The 4,332-nt window shown below is 35.6% G+C and overlaps 1 long non-coding RNA gene across 1 annotated transcript; it reads left to right on the top strand.

The window, feature by feature from the left end:
• Positions 1–1,624: 1,624 nt before the first annotated feature.
• LOC121733149 lies at positions 1,625–2,553 on the top strand. The gene is made up of 3 exons (XR_006036510.1): positions 1,625–1,652; positions 2,290–2,367; positions 2,448–2,553. It is a non-coding gene; the product is annotated as an uncharacterized LOC121733149 (long non-coding RNA).
• Positions 2,554–4,332: the final 1,779 nt, after the last annotated feature.

The raw sequence follows: 4,332 nt of genomic DNA on the forward strand, positions 1-4,332 counted from the left end.
TTTGCATAGTAGCATAATATGCTTTCTGTATCTGAGCCGAAACTCCCAAACTTGTATCTATAAAGAATCAGGAGTTCTCTCAGCACCTTCCGAACCACGGTATACCAGGTATATCTCGGTGCAAAATATTACTTGCTTAGAATACTTCTCACGAAACCGAAGTCACCACATGTTTCCCTATAAGTTTTGAGGAGTTCCCTCGATTACTTATGGAGCCTTTATCAGATCCCCACTTTTGTGAATATAGTACTAAATTGGGATGATACCCTATATACCAAAAAATAAATAAAATTATCGGTTAACAAACGGCGGAGTAATCGTTGAATATAAGAAAACGAACATAACACCTCCCCCATTTTGAAAGTCGGTTAAAATTGTAGCCTATGTGTTATTCTGATGTATAAGCTAGCTAAGCTGAGCCAAAAACTTTGTATCCCTTTTGACGATAAATGGGGAAAAGTAGATGAATGAAATTTTGCACAGTTACAGTTTATATATTAAAGGAGTGCATCGAGATAATATTATTTTGAAATTATGCTTTTATCATACATTTTTTTAACAAATAAAATATTACACACACTACAACACACACTAGGAAAAATGACAGATTTTTGAGTGACAAGCCTATACGTACGAATTATACTCTTTTATTTATGGTTGAAGTCTGTTGACATCAAGAAGTTTACACCCTAATGGAGTTTTCCTACAGAACAAAAAAGTGAAGATCAAATATTTGAACTCTGTTGACCTTTTTGTTATGTCCTGTTCTTTTCTTTTGATAGTTCTCACTCGCTCACTTGTAAAACACAGAGTTGCCAAAGTGTTTTATATTTTCCCTATTAACAAAATCAATTTTAGTTTTTAAGCCTAAAATACGTCCCATATACACGATTAAAAAAACCTCACAATTAAATAAATAATAATTCAAGGGTGTTTTTTGGTTGCATAACATCAAAAGCAAAAAGAAAAATAAACTTATGTTTTTTTTTATTCACATTACTCCCATTTTATAATGTAAGTTTTTTTTTAATAGCAACACAAGCAAATGTCAGAACGTAGTCAAAACATTATGGCTGCCGATTGTTGACAGCATCTCTGTTCGATTTTTTACATAAAGTAAATAAAGCATATTATTTTTAATACAAAATACAATGAGTTGTGTACTTCGAGGTTGTAAAAGTGTATGGTATCCAAATTGTGGTGTGAAATTTCACGGGTAAGTTAATTAAATGAAATATTTTTTACATTTCGCTAGGGTGACCATTAGCTGTACTTTGGATTGGATTGTCCTCGTAGTTCGTACATATAACTGCAAATGATTTACTACCCGATAAAGGTGTTATGGACAAAAGTTTTATGTATTAGGCTAGGATAACTATTAGTTAGTTTGGATTGGATTGTCCTTGTATTTCAATGGTAATACTTTACTTAGCATTTTACATTTATGGCACCTATTTTACGTTACAGGTTCCCTAGTGACCCTGACCTGAGGCAAGCTTGGTTATCTAAAATACCATTAAAATCAAATTATTATAAATCTGCCAGAATTTGTAGCCTACACTTTCGATCTGAACTTGAAGACTATGATGTCAATAGACCACCGCTTATTGAAATCTGCTATACAAAAGATTTGTGGGTGTTGCGAAACATTGGTAAGTTCTAATAGTGAATTATTTTACTAAATACTAGAGGTATCTTGCGGCTTCCTTGTGGCAAAATTAGGTTGTACCGTTTCCCATGGGAAGTATGTATTTATACACAATAAAAGTAACCTATGTCCTTTCTCAACATCTTATTTATGTTTATGCCAAATTTCATAAAAATCGGTTCAGTTGTAAAGCATGCAACAGACAGAAAGACAGACACACAGACGATGAAGATAGTACATTAGTATGAATAAAGAAATGAGATTACTTCAGGTAATTTTATACGTGGGAGAGCCATGCTTCGGCACGAATGGGCCGGCTCGCCCGGAGAAATACCACGTTCTCACAGAAAACCGGCGTGAAACAGCGCTTGCGCTGTGTTTCGCCGAGTGAGTGAGTTTACCGGAGGCCCAATCCCCTACCCTATTCCCTTCCCTTCCCTTCCCTAACCTCCCCTATTACCCTATTCCCTCTTAAAAGGCCGGCAACGCACCTGCAGCTGATGCTGCGAGTGTCCATGGGCGACGGAAGTTGCTTTCCATCAGGTGACCCGTTTACTCGTATGCCCCCTTATTCCATAAAAAAAAAGGTAACTAATCATTTAAAGTTGTGTCTTCTTCTTAATATCACTTATTTTTTTCAGGAATGTCTTAATATTCCTTCAAGCTCACAAGAAACTCCTTGCGCTAAAGCGTCAGCAATGCCGATACTTGAAAAATATGTAAGCATTAAAATTTTATGGCTGACTTTGAGACTTAGATTATCATTTACATTTTCATCTCACATTGCTACCTCTTTCAGCTCGATGAAAATGAACCACCTAAAAAGAAACAAATTGTGGAAGTGCAAGAAGCTATCGTTTTACCTGTTTGCTCATTATTTAAAAATAACAGAAATATATTAAAACCAATGTTAAAAAGATTTAAAATCAGATGATCAGAGAGATATAAAATGGAATTTGTCAGTAATTTATGTAAGTCAAATTGTGATAATTACCATGTATTAATGTATCTAAGAATGAGATGTTTATTTTGTAATAACTATTTAAGAATCTTGACGTTCATAAGTGTTACCGTGTGACCTATATGAATAAATTATTTTGATTTGATTGATTTGATTAGAATACTACTTAAAACCCATCAATCCCCAATTTTTTGTTTGACTTTAATATAAAAAATCTTTCATATGAAGCTGTCTTTTAATTCTACTCCATTTCATATAAAAAGTCAAGAAAAATATCTTACTTCATACCAATATTCTAAAGTGGAAAGATTTGTTTGTAATGGATAAACTCAAAAACTACTGGGCTCATTTTAAAAATACACATTGGGCGTTTTGAAGCGAGCGCCTAACGCGCGCTTCAAAACGCCAAACTTGTCAAAAAAGTGTACCTTATAGGTACACATTTCAATACATTTGCAATATTTAGGTGACCTTGAGCGGTACTAGGCTGACGTTACATGACAGATCAAAAGGAACCAAATTTAAAACGGTAATAGTATGGGAGTTACGATTTCTTAGTTTTTATTATTCGTAGTGTATGACTAATGCCGCGGCCGTACATGCGTCTATCGTACGAAGCTTTGTGCTATGATTACGATACACGCAGATCGTCCTGGATACGGTATCGTTATAAGCACGAAGCACTACACAGGTGCGGCCCGGGCATTAGAATAATTAGTAAATTATAGCAAGGTTCTCCCCCTGTATAGTACGGAAGCCCTAGAACAATTATTTTTTTATTTGTTTAAAAGTTTGTTCTAGGGCTCCCGTACTAATAGTTAAGGCTAGTTGTTTGTCCTAGAATATTCAAAACTTTGGTTACCCTAAAGAAAAGGGATAGCACATAACAATGACGTCATCCAAGGACATATTTTTTATCTTCAATCTATTGTTCACTATGATACCTCCATTAGGGTGTAAACTTCTTGGTTGACATCAAGGTGACAAATTGAAAATGGATAGTTTTTTTTATTGAATCTGAGATACTATTAGACAATGTTTACACGGCCAGTCTAAGATCAGCTGAGTCCCAGAGACAAGAGTTGAAAAAAATATGATAGTCAATATTTTTTTGGAAAATATAGGTAGTAGTCCTAATGTCGTTGGAACTAAGGTCGAATTTCGACCAATGGGCGATCTCTAGTCCATATAAATTTACAAATGCATCTACGCGTAGCGTTGCGGTCTGATGCCCAGCAAAATCGGTTCAGCGGATTGGCTGTGAAGAGGTGACAGACGGACCAATACACTTTCGCATAAGTATAATATAATATTAGTCTTGACAACAAATAACATTAAGTAACATTTTTTAATTAAATTTCTTCTAACTTCATCGCTATAACGCGTGTAATTTGCTGTTCTCGTTAAGTCGGATCGCCGCAGTGTAATTCTCATTAGCGGAACAACACTAGTTTGCGGCGAGGGGCCAGCTAGTTGGAATAACTAACTTTATAAACTTGATTTATCTACTTTTTGACTTTTTGTGCTAGAAACACGAGCTATCGTGCAATGACCTTCGTTAGAACGATTTGTCCTAAAGCTGATCCTACATATTTATCAGCACCGTACGCGTCGTACGCGTCGTACGAGCCGTAGGCACCGCATTGTACGTGAAATGCGACGCGTATAGAGCAACAACCTTTTAAAATCTGTGGTGCGGGCGAATGTGCGAGGTTTCACCATA

This window comes from Aricia agestis, chromosome 13, assembly GCF_905147365.1.
Source record: "Aricia agestis chromosome 13, ilAriAges1.1, whole genome shotgun sequence".
NCBI lineage: Eukaryota > Metazoa > Arthropoda > Insecta > Lepidoptera > Lycaenidae > Aricia > Aricia agestis.